The sequence below is a fragment of the Bison bison genome, unplaced genomic scaffold, assembly GCF_000754665.1.
Source record: "Bison bison bison isolate TAMUID 2011002044 unplaced genomic scaffold, Bison_UMD1.0 scf7180017864180, whole genome shotgun sequence".
In the NCBI taxonomy this organism is placed as follows: Eukaryota; Metazoa; Chordata; class Mammalia; order Artiodactyla; family Bovidae; genus Bison; species Bison bison.
Window position 1 is genome coordinate 10,328,928 of NW_011494752.1, and position 8,373 is coordinate 10,337,300.

An 8,373-nucleotide genomic window follows, 5' to 3' on the forward strand; every position below is an offset into this window, starting at 1 on the left:
TTTGGTTGCGACATCTGTCACCCCATTGATCGCCAGGGTTGATTTGGCTGATCTGGCTGGCTAGGCGGGTGTCCCCTTTCTCCCTCACCGCTCCATGTGCGTCCCTCCGGAAGCTGTGCACCTGGTCGAAGAGGATGACCGTCCCCCATAGAGGAGGACTGGTCTTCAGTTAAGGGTGTATGAGTAGCTGTGCTTCCCTGTGAGAACCTCCAAACAAGCTTTCAAGGAAAGATTCTTTTGCAGGCTGATTCTTCTATTTTGCATTTTGCTTAGACCAAGTTAGAGATTGTAAGATAAGCTGGTAACTTACTATAGTGTTTATTTACAGCTTATATTTAGAACACATCTTATTATTTGTGTTTTTCAGATAGTCATTGAAATCCAGCAATGCTATGGACCGTGTTCATGGTGAACATTTCTTTTAGGGTATTGCCTTTCTCTGCACGCCCTTTTCCTCTTTTGCTTGTAACTTTTGCAGGGTCCACTAGATGGCAGTACATCAACGTAAAATGCAAAGAAAAGAGCCAGACTGGAGCATCTTGTTTACTTGGTTTGGTGAGAAATAATAGTTTTCCTGGAAAATTAGCCTGCAAGTAGTGAGTTAGGACTAAATCCATGTTTCCTGTTGTGAAATTAATTAAAACCAGTGCCTATGAATGAGTAGATGCTGAATGAATGAGTACAATTATTTAGTACTTACAGTGTACCAGACACCGAGTTAGGTACTACATACATGATATATGTCTGCTTTCCTCACATCACCAACCCCCTTTCCCCCAGTTGAACAATACAACTAGAGCATCTTGTTTACTTGGTTTGGTGGGAAATAATAGTTTCCCACCAAACAGGTGAAGCCAGGACTGGTCAAGTGTCAGGGGAAGGTGATGAGTTTGAATCTAAGATATGTTTGGTTTGAAGCCAGTGTTTACATCCAGGTACCAGAATGCAACGGAACAATGGATTTCCATTAGGACTGGGCAAAAGCTATGAATTTATGAGGCCTCTCTGCAGAGCAGAGTTGAAGCCATAACAATGGATGGGCTGCCTTTGGTAAACGTGCCTGTTGAAGGACAAACAGCTGTGGGACTTCCTGGCCATTGGGTGGCTAAGAATCTGCCTTCCAATGCAGGGGATGCAGGTTTGATCCCTGGTCAGGGAACTGAGATTCCACATGTGGGGCAAATAAGCCCAGAGCTTCAGGTACTGAGCCCACACACTCTGGAGCCTTGAAGCCACAGCTAGAGAGAAGCCTGCACACTGCAGTGAAGACCCCATGTGTCGCAACTAAGACCTGACACAGCCGGATAAATAAATATGAAAAGAAAGAACAGCTGAAGTGTAATTCCCAAGGAGAAGGTGATTCAGCAGAGGGCTAAGGGAACACGCACTGGAGGCAGACAGTCCTGAGTGTAAAGCCTGGCTTTGTCCTTCCTGGTGGTGTGTTCTCAAGCAAGGTAAGAACCTCTTTGACCCCTTGCAATAACCTCCAGAGGGAGATACTCTCACCATTTTACAGATAAGAAAACTGAGGTCTGCAGAATGTAGGAATTCACCCAAGTTCATGGTGCATCTGGTACATGATGGTGCCAAGACTCGGATCTGGCAAGTCTGACTGAGGCTTAACTTACACTGCCAGGTACCATGTGCGATGCTTCCCCAATCATAGCGCATAGGACACTGCCTGGTAATTCCTTGTGTATGTTTCCATCTCCTTGTATCAGTCAGAGAAACAGACCAGTAGGAGATATAAACGTGAGCTTCTCAGGTGGCACTAGTGGTAAAGAACCTGTCTGTCAATGCAGGAGAGATAAGAGACGCAGTTTCCACCCCCTGGAGGAGGAGATGGCAACCCATTCCTGTATTCTTGCCTGGAGAATCCCACGGACAGAGGAACTTGGTGGGCTGCCGTCTTTGGGGTCACAAAGAGTCGGAAACGACTTGAGTGACTAAGCTCACACACACATTCTATGCTGAAGACCTAACCACTGTGACTGTTTGGAGGCAGAGCTTTTAGGAGGTAACTAAGGTTAAATGAGGCAGGATGGGTCCTTATAGGTGGCCTTATAATAACAGGAAGAGATCACTCCCTGTGCCCATGCCGAGGAAAGGCCATGTGAGGACACAGAGAAAGTGGCTGTCTGCAGGTCCAGCTGAATCCGTTGGCACTCTAATCTTGGGCTTCCATCCTCCCAGAACTGTGAGAGGTGAACTTCTGTTAGCTTAAGCCACCTTGTCTATGCTGTTGCGTTACGGCAGCCCAAGCTGACTGCTACAGTCCTAACCGGAATGAACTGTAGTATTTTAAAGCTTGTCTCATAGAGGATGTGAAATGAGCCAAAGAAGCATAAAGGAAGGAAACACTAATTTTCATGAAGGCTTTTCTGGCTCCAGGAACAAAATAGAAGCTCTTTCTGCATCTAATTGGGTCCCGCCCTCTCAGTGTCCAAATTCCTGCCTTGTGGTGCGGGGCCTCATCACTTTTTGTTGTTGAAACTCACTTTATTTTTAAAAAGTCTTGAACAATAAGTTATAATTATTTCCCCTTTTTATATCTCCATCACTTTTAATCTTGCTAATCCCTTCAAGGGCTTCCCAGGTGGCTTAATGGTAAAGAATCCACCTGCCGATGCAGGAGATGTGGGCTTGATTCCCGGGTCGGGAAGATCCCCTGGAGGAGGAAATGGCAACACACTCCAGTATTCTTGCCTGAGAAATTCCATTGTCAGAGGAGCCTGGCAGGCTATACAGTCTCTGGGTTTGCAAAGAGTCGGACACAACTTCGTGACTAAACAACAACAATCCTTTCAAGCCTGGTTTCCTTGTCTGAAAAACTCGGATAATAAAACCCACCTCACAGAATTGTGGGAATTAAATGATAACTTATGTGCCAGCACCCGGTCATACATAGGATTGATTTAGACATGCTCCTGGACCAGGCATTCTCACACATCACTGGTGGGACTCTCAACTGGATGAATGTCTAAAAATGCTCAGAAATAACTATTGTTGTTTTGTAGTTCAGTCGCAAGTTGTGTCTGATTGCCCGTGACCCCATGGACTGCAGCACATCAGGCTTCCCTGTCCTTCACTATCTCCCAGAGTTTGCTCAGACTCATGTCCATTGAGTTGGTGATGCCATCCAACCATCTTATCTTCTGTTACCCCCTTCTCCTGCCCACTCTTTCCCAGCATCAGGGTCTTTTCCAATTAGTCAGTTCTTTGCATCAGGTGGCCAAAGTACTGGAGCTTAAGCATCAGTCTTTTCAGTTAACATTCAGGGTTGGTTGGTTTCCTTTAGGATTGACTGTGCTGATCTAAACACAGACTGAACTACAAATACATGTTGTGGGGAACTTCCATGAAGTGGTAGCAAGGACTGGACTGAACCTCCCATTGTAAACAATGGGAAAGCTGTACAAGATACATAAAGTAACTTCCTCCGCTACCTTGGCATCGTACCACAAGTGGTGCACAATGGTGGTGCCTGAGAAAAGGGATAAAAATGAAGTGAGCCTTTTAGTTGCCTTGGATTTCCACCTGCAGGCAGTTTCTGATGCTGAGATGGGGAGGAGGAACCCAGAGAGAGGCAGGCAATCCCTCCCAGACTTTCCTGGTAGTCCAGTGGTTAAGAATCCACCTTTTAATGCAGGGGACAGTTTCCATCCCTGGTAGGGGAACCAAGATCCCACATGCTTCAGGGCAGCTAAGCCTGCATGCTCTGGAACCTGAGTGCTCTATCCCACATACTGCAACTAAGACCCGATGCAACCAAGAGGAAAAAAAAGCGCATATTGAGAAAATTAGAAAAAAGTCTCTGAAAAACCCACATGGTAAAAAATTCAAGTACAAAGGAACAGAGCAGTTTCCCCTACACGTCATTGGCATTTATATTTTTATTTGATTTCTCACCTCTGTGCATTCCTTGTTGGAGGCAGAGACCACTGTCACGCGTCTCCCCCCATCCCCCATGACAAACCCTGTGGGTACCACATGTTTTCTCAATATCTGACTGTCCTCACGCGTAGACCCTTGGCCTGAAGAAGGGCTGGCAAATGTGCACCTATGTGCTGCCCACCTTCCTGGGCCCTGACAGACATCACTAGTCAAGCCTGGAGCACTTCCCCACTGAGCTTGGTTGTAGTCAGGGTTCTATTAATAGGTTATATTAATAGATGGTTGCTTCCAATTCACTAGCATTAGTGCTGACAGTATTTAACTGTTTGGCATCCTGGGCCTGAAGGAACGCTTAGGATTCAGAAAGGCACAGTAACATCCTGTCCCGGACATGGTCTAAGTTTTCTGCCAGCTGTCGTCTGCTTTCCAGTACGTGGTCATGGCTGGCATGCTGGCGGTCTGGCTGAGAGCCGGGTCGGGGGGAGACATTCTGAGGGGACTGAAGGCTTGGGATGCCTTGGGGCTGATGGAATGAAGAGGCTTTTGAGCTTGGCTGGGTTGCTGACAGTGTCCAGGGTTGCAACCACGGCGGATGGAAGTTGGGACTTGATCACAGCTCTGAACCCCTTGTTTTGGGGGTGGAGCCTGATGTGATGTTGGCCCCTGCTTTGGACTCTCAGTGCCTGAGGGGTCCTCTGTGAGCACCTGCAGTTGTTCTTCTCGGCTGAGGATTATCTCGGCCTAATTTGCAGACGGAATAGAAAGAGACTGGGTGTGAGACCTGGCTCTGGACTCATGTTTTGTCTCTGCCGCTCACCAGCCAAGCAGTCCAGCTTCCACCTCTGTTTTTTTTTTTTTTTTTTAATTTATTTGTTTAATTGAAGGATAATTGCTTTGCAGAATTTTGTTGTTTTCTGTCAAACCATAACATGAATCTTTAAGGAGGGGTTGGCGACATCAACTCAGGAAGTTGTTTGGAGATTTAACGAGACAAAGTAGGTAATATATCAAGCATACAGTGGATATTAAAAATAATCAGCACTGGGACTTGCCTGGTGGTCCAGTGGTTAAGAATCTGCCTTGCAATACAGGGGATGCAGGTTCCATCCCTAGTTAGGGAACTAAGATCCCACATGCCGTGGGGCAACTTACCTTTGGACCTCTAGTGCCGCACTGAAGACCTGCCACAGCCGAATAAATGAATAAATGAGCAGCACTGACATACTGTTACTGTGAGAATCCCAGGGACTGGGGAGCCTGGTGGGCAGCTGTCTCTGGGGTCACACAGAGTCGGACATGACTGAAGTGACTCAGCAGCAGCAGCAGCAGCACTGTGAGGTATCTTCCCTCATAGCTAATTGGCCTGCAATGCAGGAGACCTGGGTTTGATTCCTGGGTCAGGAAGATCCCCTGAAAAGGGAAATGGCAACCCACTCCAGTATTCTTGCCTGGAGAATCCCGTGGACAGAGGAGCCTGGTGGGCTACAGTCCACCAGGGGTTGCAAGAGTTGGACACAACTTAGCAACCAAACTACTACTACTAGACTAATTCAGTTAACATTCATGACATTGCTCATGCTGTGAGGTTCTATAATTATCATCCTAACTTGATAAGGTGAGGGGAGCTCAGAGTGGTTGGTTTTGGTCAGGGTCACGCAGCTGGTCCCTGCTAGAGACCCGAGCGTTCTGACCTCTGGCCTGCACTCTCAACTGCTGTTCTCCCCATGGAGGCCAGTCCCCTTCGCCACAGCATGGCCAGCAACTCATATTCATTGGCCACCAGCTTTGTGCCAGCATCTGTGTTAGGTGCTGGGGAAATACAAATATTATTAAGTTATATTTGGGAATGAATGAATGGGGACATGAAGTTGAGTGGCATATGGTTTTGGGGTCATAGAAAGCTTGTAATTGGTGTGGGGTGATGGGATCGGGGAGAGAAACCCAAACAGCAGAAAAGAAATGTCCTACAGAAACGACTGGCAAACTCAGTGTCCTTTCAGAAATCTCCGCGGGTAGATGATTAGATGTGCTCAGTTGCTCATTCGTGTCTGACTCTTTGTGACTCCATGGCAGCCCGCCAGGCTCCTCTGTCCATGGGGTTCTCCGGGCAAGGGTACTGGAGTGGGTTGCCATGCCCTTCTCTATCTTCTCTCTTCTTGCTGTTGCCTCTGCACTGATGACCTGCTGTGGGCGTCCCTGAGCCTCCCTGTGCTTGGAGACCCCAGAGCAAGGGAGAGGCTGATGAAAGATGGATTTTAGGATAATTGTGGTCTTGACCCCTTCGAGTGGTGTTCAGAGGCTCGTGTCTTTATGACCTGGCCTTTCTGGATTCTGCTTCTCCACAAACAAAAACGAGTGTGAAAAAAAAAAATCCCATTCTTTCTCTCCTCTGAATTCAAGTGACCCTGGTAACATTTCGTCATGAAAGTCACATCCAGGGAGGGAAATTCAAGGGGGAGGGGACACGTGTACATATATTAATGTATGGCAGAGACCAACACAATATTGTAGAGCAAAAGTGAAGTGAAGTCACTCAGTCGTGTCCAACTCTTTGTGACCCCATGGACTGTAGCCTACTAGGATCCTCCAACCATGGCATTTTCCAGACAAGAATACTGGAGTGGGTTGCCATTTCCTTTTCCAGGGGATCTTCCTGACCCAGGGATCGAACCCTGGTCCCCCGTACTGCAGGCGGACTCTTTACCATCTGAGCCACCAGGGAAGCCCTGTGGAGCAATTATCTTCCAATTAAAAATAAATAAGTCACATTCCACATAGCTGGCATCTCACTTCTCAGGCCCCGAGGAGGCCTCCTGGGTAGAGAGACACTGCAAGGCTGGGTGGCAAGTCCTCCATGGAGCCTGGCTCCAGGCCCCCTTCACCCAGCTGGTCGTCCTGGGTCAGGTCCCCCAAGAGGGACACTGAGATGACAGTTCTGCAAGCCCCGTATTCCTGGTTCCCAGAGAGGCATGAGAGGAGCTGGGTGGGAGAGGATATGACTTCAGACTAAGTCCTGAGGAAGTGACTTTAGCCCGTTTCTGCAGGGGGTTTGTAAACAAGGGGTTTGTAAGTGCCCAGGAGCAAAGGATGGGGGGCTGGGTTCTCTTGGCTCCTTCCCGTCAGTCACTGGCCATGCCCCCCCCACAAGTGAGGAAGGGGTTCACCCCACCATTTCTGACTGATTCCAGTAGTCCAAAGGCAGCTGTTCAAAAAAGACTTGCATTTGCGAGCTGTTGGAAGGAAAAAGCCCCCTGAAGTTGGGTAAAGGGTGCCCCCATACAGTGATGGGGTCCCTGGGGGGGGCAAAACTCCTACAGCTGGGAGCTCCCCAAGGCCAGGACCTGTGAGTCATCAAACTGTTAGTCAGAAGGGAGAGAAGCCTTTCACCCTTTTTTACTTTGAAAATGTAAATTGAGAGATTGAAGATTATACGTCAAGGTCCTCTGGGTAGAATCTTGGCTGTTTGGATAGACTCTTAGGACTGGATGACAGTTTGGGCCTTGATGTTCGGTCCCCCATCGGAGGCTTGAACACCCTATTTCTTATTATTTCCAGTAGTGAAAAATCTAAATAAAGAAAATGCATAACTGTTTTAAAGAAGAAATGCCTGATTGTTTTCACATAGAATGTTTCTTAAAGCCCAATTTAAAATTCAGTCCACTCTTGGGATATTTTTAGCATCTTGAGAATGTTCCAGATCGCTGACTCAGTAAGCCCAGGCTCTTAAAAATGCGTGTTTTTAAACCCCACAATGTAACATTGTCTGAGCTCCTTACCATTTCAGTCTGCTCGTACAGCCTGAAGTCGGCCTTGGTTTCCTAGGGGATGTATCTGAGCATCCAACACCCCCAACTCAAATCTGATGACAGAGCAAGTTCCGGGCATAGCACAGAGTAAAGGGGGCCTATGGTGGCATGAGAAGGAACAGAAGTCTACTGTGTTCATGGCAGCCAGAGCCGCCAGGGCTCCGGAGCTAGTGCAGGTCAGCACCCTCACTTTGCAGAGGAAGAAACGAGAGCCTGGGGATGGCCAGGCACTTGTCCAGACCGCCTGCTGCCTGCTTCCTTCCTTCCCCATGGCCACCTGAGAGGGGACTGGGTGTGCCGGCTCCCCCTTGATTCAGTGGAGCTCCTTCCTTTGGTGAAGTTAGGTTTGGTTATGGTGGTAACGGTGGTTTGCTTGACACACGTGGATGCTTTAGGAGGTGGTAAGACAGAGTGTGACACTATTTCCAAATCTGAACTATGTTGCATTAATAAAACTATCTCAGGCTTCCCTGATGGCTCAGTGGTAAAGAATCTGCCTGCCAGTGCAGGGGACACAGGTTCAATCCCTGGTCAGGAAGGATCCCACATACCATGGAGAACTAAGCCAGTGAGCCACAACCACTGAGCCTGTGCTCTAGAGTCCAGGTACTGCAACTACTGAGCCCGTGTGCTCTAGAGCCTGAGCTCCGCCAACAAGAGAAGCCACTGCAAC